The following is an 18,209-nucleotide window of genomic DNA, read 5'->3' as shown; positions in this document are numbered from 1 at the left end:
GATTATTTATTTTAATTATGGTTTTTTTTTTAAACGGAAATGATTGCTTGTATTAATTTTAAAAAGGGGCTCTCAACCAAAAAGTTAAGAGAGAAAATACAAAAAGGTTTGGGGGAGCAAACCCCGAGGTTCTTACAAAACATAGTAGAAATTTCTTAACTCTACTTGTGACTATATCTTTGATCTGTCTATATTTACAAACATGTTGGCCTAACACAAATAGATATTTGCAAAACATGAGTTACAAAGATTTTGTAATTGTGGTTTGATGGTCGCTTTTAGATGAAATTTCAGCTAAGCAACATCTTTTTGTTGATGTGCACGATCTTGGTTGGTTATCATTTTCCTTTGATTGGTCATTGATGAAGAATTTTCCAATTAAATGATCCTTCGAGGGAATGATCAATGGTATTCTTGTCTTAGACATTTATGGAATGGGGATGTTTTGAATTGATTCGTAGATTTTTTCTTCACACTGCGGTCTGGTGCAAGCATTATTGGTGAGCTGGTATGCCCTGTGATTTTTATCTCTTAGAATATGGCAGAATTAGACATTTTTCGAGTTTTATAAGACTAATATATGAGTGATGATTTGGGATAGAGCTACTCTGTTGAACTCCTCCTTTGGTATCGTCTGATCTACTAAGATTGCAGAGTCTCCAATTATTATGACTGAATTTATGTGACTTTCTTTGATAATTATGGCTCCCATAAGAAGCACAAGCATCTCCGCTCTATTATTGGTTTCATTTTCTAGTCCTCATTCAAAGGTTGCTTCTTCTTTCGTTGGAGCCTAGAAGAACACACCCCCCACCCACACACTCAGCACCTATTGTCTCTGGGCTCTTTTTTGTCATGTCCCCAATTTTTTTGTGAGTGCAAAATTCACTAAGGAGTTTTTCCAATTTTGGAGATATTAAATAAAAATGAGAAAATATTATTTTGTGGGAGAAAAGCAGAAATTATTATTTTAATGGAGAATGGCGGTAAAATAATATTTTATTAGAGAAGGGAGGTAATTTATTATTTTAATGGAGAATAGCGGCAAAGTAATATTTTATTGGAAAATTGAAGAAATTATTAGTTTATTGGAATGGCGGCAAATTATTATTTTATTCAAATAGTGGCAAAAAGTGGAAAATGGCCCCTACCGATAAAATAATAAGGAAACAGGGAGGATCTAGAAGCTAGAGGGAGGATCCATGAAGAATTATAAAATGAGGAGGAACTCAATTGCAAATTATTTTATTCTATCATTTCTATTTGACATCGTGAAGAAGCTCAAGCGAGTTTCAAGCGAAGCTCATTAGCTAATTCTAGTGGACTTCGAGTGTTACCCTAGTTAACTTTTAGGGAAGATTATTTCAGATCTTTCATTGGATCTTATTGGTTTGGTTGTTTGATTCATTTCTTAAGATTTGACGAGATTCTTATTTGGAGGAGATTATTAGCATTGTGTTTCAGTTCGCAGGACTATCCTTCCTACACTAAGGGGTTGAGCGCAAACTGCGTTTATAATTGGTCCAAGTACAAGGATTGAGAGAGCCAAATTTGGACTATTCCCCCTGTCCAAGCACATAAGCTTGCAGGACCAAGATTAATCTTCAGAAAAGGGGTGGAATGACCATGCTTTGGAGTGTTGAGTTCTAGTCTTCATTCCTATGATATAGAGTGCAAGATAGGGTTGCCAATTTTGAGATTGTTCCTCCATTAAATTCTAAGACTAAGCTTCAATGTCCTAGGCAAAGAGTTTCTATAGGAGTAGGACAAATTTTACAAGAAGGTCTAATGCTTCAGTTGATTCCCAAGCAAGACAATTTTGGGAAGGTTGTCTAGTATTCTTCTCTCCAAATTAGAGGTCGTAAACTTACAACCATGATGGAGATCAATCTTAACAGTGAGGCCATGTTCCTACTCCCATTAGATTGAGAGTTTAAAAGCATAGGAGAGGATCTGAGAATTTAAATGCTATAAGTTTACTAGAGGTCGATTCACATGCAGAGAAGAGGCCAATGTTTTTTCATGTTTTAGCAATGAATTTTTGAAGACAAAAATCATTGTGCTCTAAGGAAAGGTTGATTACTTGTGGAGTGGTATTTACGCTCTAGATTTGATTGGTTGTTGGTTTATTGTTGTAGCAGAGCCTCTAGTTCCTCATAGACCATGAATTATCATAGTTGGATTGATTTTAATTGGATAACAAGTTGTTGTACCTGTGTGTGTTGCTTTATGGGCATACCTGTGTGTCTGGAGGTGAAGTACATCCATGTTATTTCTCCATTGAAAGATATTTATGTTGCTGATATTATTATTTTGAAAATGGCCTCCATCTACATTCGTACTTCTCTCTTAACTACTTGTTGATATTTCTCAACTTACTCATTATTTATTGGTTGGCGCATGCTCTATTAATGTTATTTATGCCCTTATCTTAAATACAAGTGGATGTGGCTATTTAGAAGTATAAATATCATATGGGTATGGTATTGTTCATTTCATGTTGATGTTTAATTAGCATAAATGTTATTTGTACCTTTACATTTGGAGATAAATGATCAAAGTCACCTACTACATTTTGCATACCAACTATTTATAAAAATTCCACATTGCACGAACCTAAATAAACTCAAAATTTGTGTGTTTTATCCAAGTCATTTCGGGCAAGGAACATTACAATGGTATCAGAGCTTGATCTTGGCCAGCTGCAAACCTTAAGCCAAGTGATGACAAGAAGAAGACTTCCAGGACCAGAATAAAAAGCAAAGAAATCATCGGATCTAGAGAAAGGTTAAAATCAAACAACATGGTAGTAACCTTGAATGAGGTGATTAAGATGCAACAAATGATGCTTGATATGGGGGAGTAGTTTATTCATATCGTAATTGGGAATCAGGACCATTCTTTATTATACAACAAATCTACTATGCCCAAAATTATGGGTGATGCATCAAGATGGCGAGACATGATTACAACTGATGTGGAGTTATTGGCAGAAAATTGGAAGGCATACCAATCACTGGGACATGACATTCAGATGTATCTCTCCTTTTGGAAGTGTTTTCAACTAAGAGACTGTAACAACCCTGGTGAAAATTCCATGTAATAAAAGTTAAAAACAATAACCACAATTGATGGGACACTTATTCCAAGCTTAATGTTGGGTAGGACATCTTAGGGGGTGTTCATTTGGTTGTTTATGGCTAAGGAAATTGACAAAGGCAATGGCTAAGGCTTTGGAAAGGAAAAATGGAATTTTTGGCAAATTTATTTATGAAAATAATGGAAATTATGATAAAAGGGAGGTGAAAGGTCACAGGTTGCATGTGTGGAGGAAAATGAAGGAAAATGAAGAAAATAGAGGCCTCATTCATAAAAAGGCTTCTAAGGATCAGTTGGTAACCTTTTTTCAGTTGAGTTTTGGAGCTCTCTCATTATTATCTCTCTCTCTCATACTCTTGGACACGTAGAGTTTCTTGGAACAATTTTGGCATTGGAGCAAGAAAGGAAAGAAGGCAAGAGGAAGCAAAGATCAAGCAGGGAAAGGCAGGATCAAGCAAATACATCACGCTTCATTGCAGGTATCAACTTGCATGTGTATTTTCCTTGCTAGATTTGGAATGCATGAAATTGCATGTGGTTCTTTTCAATCATGGCATGGGTTTTTCCAGGTGTAATAGTGTGTTTAGCCTAGTCTTTCCATTTCCAAATAGCCATGGTGTGATGGGGTTCTCATGTTTTGGTTGAGCTGGATTGTTGGATGGATTTGAAGCTGAGTAGGGTGGATCTCTGAATGATAGAACACATGGCCTAGTGGTCCCTAAACCAGACTATGGATCAAGGTAAAGCCACTGGCCTAGTGGCCCCCGAGCCAAATTGTGGGTTGCGGTAAAGCCAAGATTGTGTTGCCTCGGTGAGCCTAGGAATCCTTGCTAGTGAATGGTAGGATATACAGTAAATCCAAGAGGTGGTTTTCTCTCTGTTGGGCCTAGTAATCCCAGGTTTGGGATATGCAGTAAATCCTAAGAGACTGAGAGACAAGGAAATTCCTCACGGTGTAGGTGGAGAAATCAGTCGCATCCATGCTTGTTTGGCCTAGTGATCAGGCGAAGATCACAGTAAAGCTTGTTATGATGTGTTCATTGTGTTGGCCTAGTGATTTGGGATGGATTATGGTAAAGCCTGGTTTCTATTGATGAGGGTGAGGTGGTTTAGCCTCGGTATGCCCTAGTTGGTTCTTTTGGTTTAAATCCCACATTCATGCTTGTAATATGGCACAGGGGTGAATGGATGAAGAGAGATTTGGCTCAACCATTCTATGGTCAGGTGAAACATGGTAGTCCCATCTCCGGTTGGTTTATTGCATTCATTAATGAGAAATTCATTCCCTTGATTTTCATGTGTAAATGTACTGATGGATATGTGGATTTTGATGGTTGATATGTTTATGGTAATTATGTTCCTGTTATGCTCGTTATATGTATATTTTATGACAGCAACTATGTATCGCTCTCGGTATGTTTTTACTTGTAAATGAATGGATGTTGTATCTATGGCCTAATAGAGGATAATGCAGCAAAAGACATGAGGGAACAATGGTTCATAGTGATTCTCAGATAAGTATGAAATCCTTGCACTTAATTCTGTTGTTTACACCTGTAGGTTACATGTTGATGATATGTTTGACGAAATGCCTTGCATGGTTGGTAGGGGTCTGGTTATGGTCTTGCTTAGCATATTGCTTTTGCATCATTGTTTCCCTATATTTTTAATGGTTTCAAGCTATCACTCCATTCTCAGCATTGGCATGGGCTCTGGGCCTGAAAAAGTGGCTTAAATCTTGGGGTCACTAACACAGAACTGGCAATTTTGGTCTCTGGTCACTGGCAGGCAAGACTGTGAGAGCGAATTTAGGTTGTTGGTCGCTATCTTGCCCATAGCATGAGAGTGATTATGGCCTAAGAGATCCAGAACAACAATGGGACCCATGGCTGACTTATCTCCTGAGGGTTTTGTTGATGATGTTGGATGACTGTGTGTGATGTTTCCGTCAATTCCACTTCCTTAAGGTCACATACGAGGTCGAATCTGATCATAGTAGCCTCTTGTCTCATGTTTACCCTAGTTGGCACAGTTACTTGGGTGGATGTGGGAGGAGGATGTTACATAGTGGTATCATAGCATGGTTCAACTCTCGAACTGAATGGGCTTTATGCGTTGGTCATGCATGCATTTCAGTTGCATATGTGTCTTTTACACTTGCATTTGATGTGCTTGTTGCATTGGCTTGATGATTGATTATGGTTGATATGAAGAATCTGATATTGATCTTTCGGAATGTATTTTTCATGAGTATATGAATGGTTACATATTGGTATATGTTGCTTACATGTTGATTTTATGTTTCCTAATTACATCCTTGTATGCTACGCTACATTCTTGTAGTTTTGATTACATTTATCCATCTTGTAGGTTAATTACAAGAATTTATCACTTATGTTCGACTACATGCATTTATGCGTATGTGTAGTTTATTAGGCATTGCTTATGCATGTTATTGGTTGCATGTGGAAATGTGTATAATGGAGTAATGGTTGTTGTGATTCATGAGGTCATAGTATGCATTGTTGATATGGCCTTGCATTGATGACTGGACCCTAGCTAGAATGATGTTTATGTGTTTATGCACTTACTTGTTGTATATCTATATGCTATTATGTCTATGTTATACATGTATCACACTGATTTGGTGATCTTGCAGACAAGGTATCCTCCCCGAGCTATAATAAGGTACGTTGATTTATTGTGATTTGGTTTATCTCACATATTATGCATTGCAAGAAGAAATATCAAATGGCTAGAAAGATGGTTGACTACAAAGACTCTCCTTATGAATCTGAAGAGCAGCATGGTGTGGGGAACTCCTCTGATTTGGTAGTTACATTGAGAAGTTTGAAGGAAGAGATAAGGAGTTGTAAGGTGGATAATGACTTGATCATACAAGCACAAGAGAAGCAAGCAGAGGTTAATGCGATACTTCTTCAGAGTTCTTCAAACTTGCAACGATAAGGACCATTTTGGATCAGCCATGGACAAGGGGATGGAACTAATGGGGCATATGGCAATAGGTCTTATGGTAGACACATATCGAATAGATCTGACACAGTGAGAGATGGCAGGTAGTTGGACACTCCGCATAGGAGACGCAATGAGTATAGATACTATTCTAGTCTTGGTTTTGATAGACATCATGATCGTCATCGCTATCATCCTTACATGAGGAATGATAGGGGATACTTGCCGGATGAATTCAAGAAAGAAAAAACCACCTACTTTTTATGGAGATGTGAAGAAGTCAAAAGATGTAGAGGGTTAGATACTTGGGATGAACAAAATCTTTGAGTTGCATGATTACACAGATGACATGAAGGCCAGAGTAGTGATCTTCAACTTGAAAGGTAAAGAAGATATCTGGTGGGAAGATCTTAAGCGGGTTAGAGACATCAGGACAGATGACTTTAGTTGGCGGGACTTCAAGAGGCTTTTCAGGAAGAAGTACTTGTCAGAAAGGCACTACGACAGTAAGGCTAAGGAATTCTATGAGCTAAAGATGGGATCAATGACAGACAAAGAGTACACAACCAAGTTTCTGGAGTTATTCAGGTATGTATCATATCTTACTGATGAGAAGGCTAAATTTAAGAGATTTTTTAGTGGTTTTAGATTACCATTTAGAGATGGGATTAAGTATGATGAGCCTCAGTCACTTAAGGAATTTATTGGGAAACTGAAGCATTGCTATGAATAATCAAAGTGTAAGAATGAATCTTAGCATGGATGGAAAGGAAAGGACAAAGGTAAAGGTAAATGGTAGCCTAAGAGGACAAGGCCTTCGCATGCAGATGAGAAAGAGAATGTGGCACCACAAAAGAGATTTAATGCAGCTAGACAGGGACATGGGTCACATCAGCAATAACATCATAGAGGTGAAGGCATTGGTCAGTTGGAGTGTTGGACATGCGGTAAGGAGCACCTTAACAGATATTGTCCACAGAATCAGGGTGGAAGGCCTTAGATATATAGTTCATAGGAGGCGCAAACTGTTGGGGGTGTTGGTTAGAGTATTCCACGTATCTATGCAGTAGTGGACAACAGGTAGGAAGAACACCAGGCATCTATCATTGAGATGGACGGTAAGCTTTGTGATCAAGTTATTTCTATTTTGATTGACCCTAGATCTAATTATAGATATGTTAGTCCTAACTTGGTGGATAAGTGTGGTTTGAGTAAGGAATTGCATGCAAAGTCTTTGTTAGTGTAGTTGGCTACAGGTACAAAGAAGTGAGTTCATCATTGGGTAAGAGCTTGCGCATTTTATTTTAATGGTATGCCTACCGTAACACATCTAAATGTATTACCGTTGGGATCACACCATATGTTGTTGGGCATGGATTGGTTGTATCTTCATAGAACAAAGGTAGACTACTATGATAAAGATATTGAGTGTGTTGATGACAATGGGAAACCAAGAGTCTTGCAGGGCAACAAGAAAGCTACATTAGTTAGGATGGTGACAACTATGCAAGCAAAACGTACCCGCAAGAAAGGGTGTATGTTATTTGTAGAACACATTTCTAGTGATAAAGGTGAGTAAGTTGAGGATGCAGACGTATTGAGCAGGTACCTAGTTTTACAGCAGTTCAAAGATGTATTTCCTGAGGACATTACAGAGTTGCCACCTCACAGGGAGGTATACTTTTCTATTGAGTTAGTGACAGGGGCAACTCCAGCATCGAAAGAACCTTACAGGATGAGCACACCTGAGTTAGTTTAGTTAAAGCTACAGTTGAAGGAAATGTTGTACAAGAGATACATTAGGCCAAGTGTATCACCTAGGGACACACCAGTCTGTTTTTGAAGAAGAAAGATGGTACTTTTAGATTGTGCATTGACTACATGCAGTTGAACAAGGTGACTATCAAGAACAGGTACCCTTAGCCGACGATTGATGACTTGTTCGATCAGCTGAAGGGAGGAATAATTTTTTCAAAGATCGATCTAAGATCCGAATACCATCAGGTACACATCAAAGAAGAGGACATTTACAAGAATGCGTTCAGGACCAGGTATGGGAATTATGAGTTTGTTTTTGTTCCATTTGGCTTAAGTAATGCTCCAACTACATTCATGTGTTTGGTGAATAGTGTGTTTCATCCATATTTGGATAAGTTTGTTATTGTGTTCACTGATGATACACTGGTATATTCTAAAAATGAGGAAGAGCATGCTGAGCATTTAGTAGCAATGTTGAGGTTGTTGAGGGAGCATTAGTTGTATGCTAAGCTCAACAAGTGTAGTTTCTTTCAGACTGAGGTAAATTACTTGGGACATGTTGACTCCAAGGAGGGCATTGCAGTAGATCCAGAGAAGATAAGAGCCATCATGGAGTGGGTAGATCCTAAGAATGTGGATGAGGTGAGATATTTCATGGGTCTGGAAGGCTATAATAGGAGGTTCACCAGGAACTTCTCGCTTATTACTTATCCTATCACATCATTACAAAGGAAAGGTAAGAAGTTCGAATGGACTTGTGAGGGTCCTATAATAATAGGATTCATAGTTTTGAATTGGCTATGGTTAGTCTTGTAATATTGTACATACTTTTGCTATCTGCAAAATGTTTTCCATATTAAAAATTAAAAAATGTAAAGAAGGTATGTCCTAAAAGAATAATCAAAGGACAAAAAGAAAGAGAAAAGTGAAAAAAAAAAGTGCAAAAATATGAACCCCAAAAAGAAATAAAAATAGATCATGAAAGTGTGCAAATTCAAGTGCCACTACTTTTTACTTTACTATGCAAAATAAGATTGTGTGCAGCTTGTCAAAAATGCCACAATCCATGATGGTCAAAAAGCTTAATCTTGACCCATTCATGATTTAAATTTCATGTTGATAGATAGAGAATAAAGATCTATCCAAACTGTTTAACTTTGGCAGATCATTAGTTAGGTAGAGAATAATAATGAGCTCGTTAATTTAATCTGAGCCATTGGAAGTTATAATGTTAGAATTATATAGTTTTCTTATCAAAAGAAAAGGAAATAAATGGTCAACAAGCTCAAATGCATCCATTGAAATGAAGAGAAAATGTTAGGGTAAATAAAGGGTAGGTAGAATAAATGTTGCAAATGCACAAGGTTGTTGAGTCAAAAGCATATTTGCAGGAGGATTTCATCTTATGTTTCATGTGTAGGAGGATTTGTGGGAAAGAAAGGATACTCACCAAGCTTGTTTACTAATTTCCACTCATTTCACTACACGCTCACATGCTTATTTGCTAATTTTCCCATTATCCCTTCATCACTTATAAATACCCTTTTCCCCTCATTTTGACCTTTACCCCTTGGTTTCACACATTCCCCTAGAAATTACCCTTCAAAAATCATCCCCCCTTCCCAAAACCCCTTTTCCCTAGTGTGAAACCCATTCCCCATTACAAATATTACTTTCCCCCCTTATTAATTTCCCTTTTCCCCTTGAAAACCCACAAAACCCCCTTATCCTAAGTTTTTATGCCCCCACTTTATCTAATTAACTTCCCCGCTTCATATTTCCCCGATACCCTTTTTTAACCCACCAACCCTTGGTGTGGTTAAAAAACCCCGCCACATAACCCATGGTCCCACCTTATTTACCCGCTGCTTATATTAAAAAAACTCGACATTATGCGCTAATTAATTACAATTATCTGTAATTAAATCCCGAGCCCCGCCAAATCACTTTCTCGATTCTATCCGTGCAACTCAATTGCGCGATAGCCCTCCGATCTCCTACCCCCAGATCTGACGGTGTACAGCCATATCGCGTGGATTCATTATCCAACCGATAACAACCCGAGAGCATGTGAGATTCACAGTTTTGCCTGGGCACTGTTCTGCTACGTGGCGGCACCAGGCTAGATTGCGTGCTCACGAAAAATACCACCTGCCCTCCAAAAGCAGTGCAATGGCCCAGAAAACCACCTCCCTGCCTAAACCGAAAACTGCCCACTATTCATTTATAATTTCCACACCAAAATGTGACCGTTACCCGTTAAAAGGCCGAAAAAGCCCCAAATTTCTCTTTTCACTCATTTTTCACTGCAAACTACTACTTAGCCATTTGCGACAACTTGAAACCTCTGCGACCAATTTGACCACCTTCTGCTGCGTGAAGTTGCTCTGGATACCCAATTGAAGCAACCAATTGACAGTTGAAGCCACAGTACGTTTTTCATTCACTACTAAACCCAGTCTGCATGCCAAACCATCAATTTCCAAGTATTTTTGGAAAAAACCAGAACGGCCTTAGAATTTGAAAACACATAGTTTAAATTGAAAGGTTAATTAATTGAATTAATTAAAGAAACTTTCCTGAATTCAAGAGAAACCTATTTGTACATACCAATCCCTTCTACAAACTGTAATTACCCTCCCATTGTTCTAGAGTTTCCAAACCTCACATATGAAACCACTCAAATCCTAATTCAAATCTATAAACCCAGTTATGGCTTCCCAAACCTCTCTGGACGTGAGACCTCTTCAAACTCCTCACCTAGACATCGACCACTTTGCATTAGCAGACAGAGACTTCCAAATGAAGGACACAGCTTCCCTTGCCTACCTTCTAAAGCTCCACTGCTAGAGTAAGGACAAGTTCTTAAACCAGTGCGATGACATTCACCTTTGGGAGTCTAATTTGCCCAAGTATTTGTTTCCAGAAGTACACCCATTCCTAGAAATCATCCACTTTTGTCATGCTTGCTACATTCCCAGCCAAAGAGCTATTGTCACCACTGACCAGCAAGTGTTATTTACCATCACTGCAAAATCCATTAACCAAATGCTGCAGGTCCAACTAAACCCAAATGAGACCTCACTTTCTATTGAAGGCTTGCTGGACCTCTATACCAAGTTAGACCCTCCTAGGATAGCCCAATTTTCCAAACTTTCATCATAGAGGAGTGTCATACTCCTACAGAAACTCCTCCATATGATGCCACCATTTTTTCTGAGAGAGGCAGACAAATCATAACCATGCTCTCCTGCATTTTAGGCTACACCTCTGATGAACATGTGGATGAGGTTGTCCTTGCCTTCCTTTCCATCTTTTTCCCATGCAAGCCTCCCACTACAATGTATAACTATGCTTAGTTCATAGCAGATAGAATGCATGAGCAGTTCACCACACTACCAACTGAGAAAGTCTTCAAGTACTCATCTGTATTGTTTCACATGTTTTTATATTATCAGTTAGACAAATTTCCTGTCAACATCCAAAAGTTGGATACCAAAGGAAATCCAAGATCAGTTATCTACTGGACACCATTGATCCAGAAATTTTCCACTATTTTTTCCTACAAAGACTTCATTGATTCATTTGTCCATCCAGTTATGAATATGCTAACTAGTAGCCCTCAACCCAGAATCAGTCAAGAGATCAAAAGGGTGTTACAGTTGGCAAAGAACAGAAAAAGTGGGAGACTGGTATCTGTACCAGAACCACAGAGAAATAAGGATATATGGATGCCAACTTGCCCCTTACAAACTGCCAAAATACCTTCCCATGAGGATATTTGCACTAGAATACTTTAGGTAGATTATAAATTCTGATGAAGTAAATTTCCTAGTAGCTAGGAAAAAGACACAATTCAAAATGAAAAATCAATTGGGCCCCTTCATTTGTAATACCAGAGAAGCTTGACCAGAGCCAGATAAGATTTTGCAACAAATGAAATTCAAGAACAGCTTTATGTGGCAGTATGACACTCATGTAGTCATAAATAAGCTAAGGCTGAAGGTAAAATTGGGACCTTTCATCCATCATCCCAGACCAGACATAGAGAGCTTTTCCAACCAATCAGTATGGTTGGAAAACACTCTAATAGAGATGGACAGTATTGTAGTTGATGTAGAGAATACATTGCTTCATGTAGAAAAACAGATTGATACAAGTTCCTTCCTGCAGGTTCCAGAATTAGGAGAACCAATGAATAGTCCTCCTATTTTACAGACTCCAGCAAATCAAGATAGAAATGCAAAGAGAACCAGGGAAGAAGGTTCTAGTTTAGTTATGGAAACCACAGGTGAACAAAGATCAGTTACAGGAAGAGGCCCAAGCTTAATCCTGTAACTGAACAAGAAGACACCATTGACTTAGTGGAAATCATTGACATTGATACAATGGTGGAAAGGAGCAAAGGCACAACCGCTTCAGGGCAAACACACCAGCCCTCAACATCAAACACTCAACTTATTGAAAGACAGCTCAACATTGAGGTTTCTTCATTCACCAGGCCTGTGGATAAAGAGAAGGATATCAAAGATAGATACAAGGAAATTAAGTTGAGAAATGAGAAGTTGAAGGCTGAGACTTATGCCCAATACTTCAAGCAGACACCTGCAAATCAAAATAGGTTGATGTCAGCCTTTGACATCAAAACAGGAAAAATGCAGATGTCATTCATGCAACCTACAGTCCAGTAGCCAAAAACATCAGCATACTATAGGAAAACAGATTTTGAGGTTTTGGCCAGGGATGTTCATCCCATTGACCAAATTGAGTTTCACAAGCAGGCAGGTGAGATGATCTATTCCACCTTGACAGGTAAAGCTATGACTGCACACAAACTGCAAAGTTCATTGGACAACATTACATCATAGTACAAATTGGAAAAGGCCTCCTCACATGCCAAATATAACATAATCAAGTCACTAGAAGACTTGGTGATTGAGCTGGGACATGATCCCAATGATATCAAGGCTGTTGAGAAGTTGATAAAGAAAAAGAATGAGGACATTGTTGCTCTCAAAAAACAACTCAAATTGCCTCATTCAGAGCACCCATAGACAAAAGAGGTCTTAGAAAGCCAAACACATTAGGAGGAAATGATGGACCTTGTTTTGCAACTTAATAATCAGTTGAAAGAGATGGAGAAGGAGTTGGACAACTTGATACAATTAAAACAAGCTAGTCTTGAGACTACCACTGCCACTGTTATTCCAATAGTCACCACAGTAGTACCATCCACCTTGGTAGCTTCATTGGCTTTTACAGCTCCACTGGCCACAACATCTACATCAACAACAGGTTCGACAACAGCAGCAACTCAACCAGGTGATGAGGCAAGTAAATTGGTCAAGGCAATGGAAGACATGTCCATTCAGACCACATAAATAAACAAGCTTAAGGAAAAAATAACCAGTCTGGAGAATGATAACAAGCTTGCCTAGATTATGCACAAAGAAGAAGTACAGAAGGCAACTAGAATGAATGAAAGGATAAAGAGCTTAGAGAAAGAGCTGACATTAAAGGAGCCACTTGGCCAAGCTAAGGAACAATTATGGGCCAATATCATTGACTCTGTCAATGATATTTGGCCATCCATTCAAGTAATCTTTGAGCAAAATGACTTAGTGAAAGAGGCTATACAAGCCATACAGAGAGTTAAGGCTGAACTGGGAGACATGCCAGAAGAAGCCACTAGACTAATCCATTTCCTTAACTCCAAAAACAAATATGAATTGCAGGAACTGGACATACCTGACAGGACAGGCACCATATTAGAAGTAAAAAAGGTGCTCACCAAGAGAAATTTAATGTTAAACCTTGAAGATAAATGCCAAACCATGCAGCTGGCTATAGACAGGTTCATGGTAAAGTTTGATGCTCTAAGGCAGAAAGGGTTGCCAAATCCCTTGGTGATAAATGATAAATTGATGCCACAGGAAGACTACAACAGAAGAATCAGAGAGGTGGCCAAAGATCAGGTAAATACTTCTTCCATGAAAGGGATGCCTACTGGAAAGGTTCTATATCAAATATTTGAGAACCTGTTTTACCTCCAGCATGAGGTGAAACACCTTTTTGTAAATAAACCCACTTTTTCCAAGTACACAGAAGCAGATGAAATTTATAGGAGGATGGTAAATATTCAATTACCAAATGCAAACATGTGGGAGAAGTTAAATGACTTGCTATAAAAATGCACAGGAAAAATGTAAAAATACACAGTAAAGGAAAAGTAACAAGCCAGCCAAATGAAAGAGTATCAGGTGAAAGTGTATCAGTTGAAAGATCAAAGTAAAAAGAATAGCCAGTGTGAAGACCAACGGCAGGGCAGAGAATAAACAGCAAAATATCATAGCATAAATACAACACAACCAAATAAACAGGGACAACATACAGCAGTTGAACATCTGTCTCTATCTTCTTGCATGAAGATATTTCTTTCTCCTAGATTAATTCCCAAGACAGTTTGGGATATTTTGTAAACTATTTTTGTATAAATACTTCATAATTCGAAGTATTAAGTGTGGATTTCTATACATTTGTAGAGTTGTATTGATCATAAACCTGAGGGTTATTGTACCAATTTTTCAAGTCAACAGACTGGACTGAGTAATAAAAATATTGCATTACAGGATTCATGTGTTGAGCTATTACAGTGAAGTATTTTCTTTGTCAAATTTGTTATCTTCTTATGTATTACAAAAACTTACATGTTACCTAAAGTGAATGAATTAACTAGAAATTTATCTCAGAATTTGTTTAAGTACACTCTGTTTTGAACAGTTGAGCATTTCTATGTTTTCTTCTGATATCTGGATCTAAGAATCCTTAATTGCTCTCCCATCCCGGTTGACCTCTTTCACTTTTCATTATCCAGCCTAAGGAACCCTTAATTTCTCTTTAGATCTGATTGAAACCAACTTCACCATCCAGCCTTAAGATATGAAATAACTCATATACCTTGCCCTGTAGACACTATTTTTAGAACTTGTTCCAATCTTGTTGATCTGTAATGGGGGTTCATTAACTTGTTATGCTTATAAGAACCTCTCACTCAGTTAAACAAATAAATGATCTATCTTATATATGACATTTGTGGAATTAAATACTTGAAACAGGTGTATGTCTTTTGATTTTTAAACTGTTTAAGTGTTTTAAGTCCATTTGTTTCCGCTGATATTAAACACATATAACAGCCATTTAAAGCAGCAAATAAACATCTACACATAACAGCATATTTAATCTAGGAGTTCACCCGAATATCGTGGGCTACGTCTCCTTGAGATTTTTTCATCTTGACTTGGCTCTTTGGGATTATGGTAAAGATTCTTTTACAAGTTCCACACTTAACTCCAAAGGTTACTAAACTGAACCAATGGGCTTAGAATACCATCTATATCCCTGTCATGGTTGTCATCACTCTGCAAATAGATCTAAGCTCCCTTAGACTCGATTCCTTCAATCAGTGCTCTGAGCTACCCTGAGCTTCTTAATGGCACTAACTCCTTCATAATTCTTTAAGTATCACTAAAACCTCATCTATTGTCTCTAGCACATATCAGACACCGAAAATAGACTGATCATTTGCTCAAAATGAGCATTGCATCCCCAAACTAGGCCTTCCTCCACAGTTGGCAGCATCTCGTCCTTTAGAAGTCTTCAAATGCTTCTGCAAATCCCTGTAATGGATTCAAAATTCTCATTACAGTCAGGAACGACTATTGGTTCGTTGAGAACGAGTACTAGTAGCTCCTACAACTGCCTCTAACTCCTGGTGGCCCTAAGCTCCAAAATCTCCCTGGATGAAAATCTCTATGATGATGACTTCTTCAGCTTCTCTGGACTATTCCATTGGCTTTAGAAGGCTCCTATTAGCCTAGTTAGCCTCTTGTTTCACTCTCTCTGGTCGAAAACTACTCCTGGAGTGCATTTAGCCAATATCCCCTAGATATACTCCACCGAATTTGGTGAACTGCACCTAACTTTAGTTAAACTTAGCATATCCGCCTTTTTATCCGCTCCACCAAGCTAACCATCGGAGGTAGCCGTTACATAAATTTCTGGTGTGCATATGGGCGCTATAACCCCAGCGGTTAGGCTAACTCTCCGTAGAACTGGCGGTCATGTTAATCTTCAACCGCATGGGAGGGTGTTACGATCGGCGATTAGGTCGCATCGGGATTTCATGTGAACAATTTTATGGGGACAGCTAGCGGTCCTAACCCCCAATCTTCTAGCTGTTTCAAAATAAATATGCCATGTATCCTTAACATGTTAAGAAACAATGTTGGGCGGAGTTGGTAGAGCGTTGTGCTGTCTTGCCGGAGGTCACGGGTTTGATTTCATCGGACCTATACAAATTTCGCATAACCATTCTAGGACCACGTGGCAGCCTCCGGGCTTGCAACGTGTCGGCACCTGATTAGTCCCCAAAAGGGAATATTCCAAGGAATATTCATTGGAATATACTCTTTTTAATTTTTGCAAAAACCAAATTAATCTTGGTCAAATGTCTAAAAATTGTAGTTTACTGGACTTTTCAAATTGCGATAACTCCTTCATATGGTGTCGGTTTTTCGAACCGTTCATGGCGCTAGAATCAGGAAGACGAGATCAATATCTGATCACTCCTCCCCATTAGGAACCTTTTGGACCCCAAAAGACTGATATATTGATCTGTACAGTATATTAGAGTACAACACCCTATTCTTTTCAACCTCCATACACTTGCCTTGCATGGCTAGTGCCTTTGAACCAATACTCGAAGGTAGTCGACACTTCCCTTCCTGGATGCGCTTGTCCTCCTATTAAGAACTGTCTTCCTTGAACTCAATCAGAATTTCTCTTTAGAAGTTTACAGAAGGTAGTTGAACATCACTTCCTTGATCATCGACCCAAGGTGGCTCAAACAAACATGAGATTACATCATAAATATATGCATACTTAACTGAAATTTGCATATGTACCAATGAAAGTATGTTTTACTGTGTCAAGAAGTCAAACCACTTCTTACCAAGCCACTTCTATGGCGACTTTTGCTACTGCAAATCTTCTTCTGACATCTTGTCAAAAACAACATAATGCAAGAAACAACTTGACGACATAAATTCACATCATGTGAATCATCATCATGTCTCTTACATCTTGGTGTACAAATGTTCGACTAAATCACAAGCCGACAAAAACATACCTTTTTCAAACAACTGACTCTCCAAGTCAAGCATGTACAAAAAGAACTTGAATTCCAACTCTTGTGAAACACTTCATCATTATCTCCCTTTTTCAATCTTTAGAGACAAAATCAACTTTTCCAAGTCGATATGACATTGCATGCATGTTTAAACAAAGCAATCAACCATCAAGTCAATTACACATACATGTTCAAATACAATGAAATCATCAACATTCCTTTGTTCATACATACCATTCTCATGCATGTATTCCATTCTTCAACTTTCTTTCAAGCACAATCATAAGTACAAGATCCTCAATCATATGTAAATGTACTTACAAAGCTGAAATGAACATAATTTTTCTGCAATAAAGCGAGTCTCATACTCAACTTTTCCATTCACCTTTTTGGTAAAACCCTGCAACTTGCATTCCATTGGGAAAGAAATGTATCAAATCAAAAGACTTGCAACTTTATTGGATAATAACTCTAACAATTTCTTACCAATCCACATCAAAGGCGCTTCCTTTAACTGCACATCGACATCAACATGTGAATCATCCTGAAACACATCAATTATGGAAACTTCCTTTCCATTCTTGCCATTTTCTTTTTCCACCTTCTTCAAATTTCGTGGAAGCATTGTTGGATTCAAAATCCAAAACTTTTCAACAATATGTAATTGCTTATGGAAATAAGTGCAACACATGTCCATCCTCTTTACAGCATAATTTTCCTTGTCCAATGGACCTTTGGCTTCTTGCCTCCTCCTCTTCAAAAGTTTCCTATATGTGGCCATTTTCTTCCAACATCTAGAACCACTATGGTTAACCAAACCACAAAAGGAACATGCAATTTATTTCCAATGCTTATGTGGAAATTTACCATTCTTAACATAATCAAAAGAAATGTGATTGAAATCAGATTTATACCTTCCTCTTTCACCTTAAAGGAGGTGAATCGAATGAAGAAGTGGCTCCCTTCGGAACACCATCAATCTCTTCAATGATTTTAGAGCTTTCACAACTCCCTTATTCAAGTGCATGCTTATGAACACATTCTTCTTGCAAAATATGTTTCAAACAATTGCATTCCCCATGAATACAATCTTTACAAACTTGAGGCAGAGAACCTAAAATGAAACTCCTTCTAGGAACTGTTTCAATTGCCTTCATGGCCGCTTTGGAACTTTCTCCATAAGATTGTCCAT

This window comes from Pinus tabuliformis, chromosome 7, assembly GCF_031772625.1.
Source record: "Pinus tabuliformis cultivar Carrire ecotype Pingquan chromosome 7, CPIR1, whole genome shotgun sequence".
Lineage (NCBI taxonomy): Eukaryota > Viridiplantae > Streptophyta > Pinopsida > Pinales > Pinaceae > Pinus > Pinus tabuliformis.
This window is presented reverse-complemented; position numbering follows the sequence as displayed.